The sequence below is a fragment of the Penaeus monodon genome, chromosome 19 (assembly GCF_015228065.2).
Source record: "Penaeus monodon isolate SGIC_2016 chromosome 19, NSTDA_Pmon_1, whole genome shotgun sequence".
Lineage (NCBI taxonomy): Eukaryota > Metazoa > Arthropoda > Malacostraca > Decapoda > Penaeidae > Penaeus > Penaeus monodon.
Window position 1 is genome coordinate 42,712,758 of NC_051404.1, and position 592 is coordinate 42,713,349.

Here is a 592-nt window from a genome sequence, read left to right on the forward strand (position 1 = left end):
CAACATACAGCAGTCTGCAGTTCTTTCAGGAGCAGGCAGTATGGTATAGTGCTTCCCAGCCTTTTCATCAGCAAGGAACCCTTTTGCATAAATTAATTTTCCCGCGCACACCCGTTTTTTTTTTTTTCAAGAGTCAGTCTAGTCCACAAACCCGATTTTATTAACCAACAACAAAGTTCCTCCTCTTGTCCTATACATTATGAAACAAAACATTCAATAATACATAAAATATATATTGATAAAAGTAAGATTTAGCTTCAACACTTTTTTTTTCTTAGCTTATTTCTACCCTTCCAAAGACCATATGCAACTTTAGCTAATCAATGACAGTTTTGAACAGAGCATTGAACTAATTCAAAACCATATAACCAGAAATTTGGGTTCTCACGATCGTCCACACAAAGTTAAATAAAAACATTGACCTATCTCCAAGAGCAAATTAAACGCGAGGCGTTGTTGTGATGCACCTGACGCGGAAGACGGAAGTGTGCAATGCTGCAGGATGAGTGGAATGCAGCTGGGACTCCTTTCCGAACGCTGGAGGTGGGGGGGGGGGTCACAAGAGGCTTAGGGTTATCCTCGCCAGACCCTG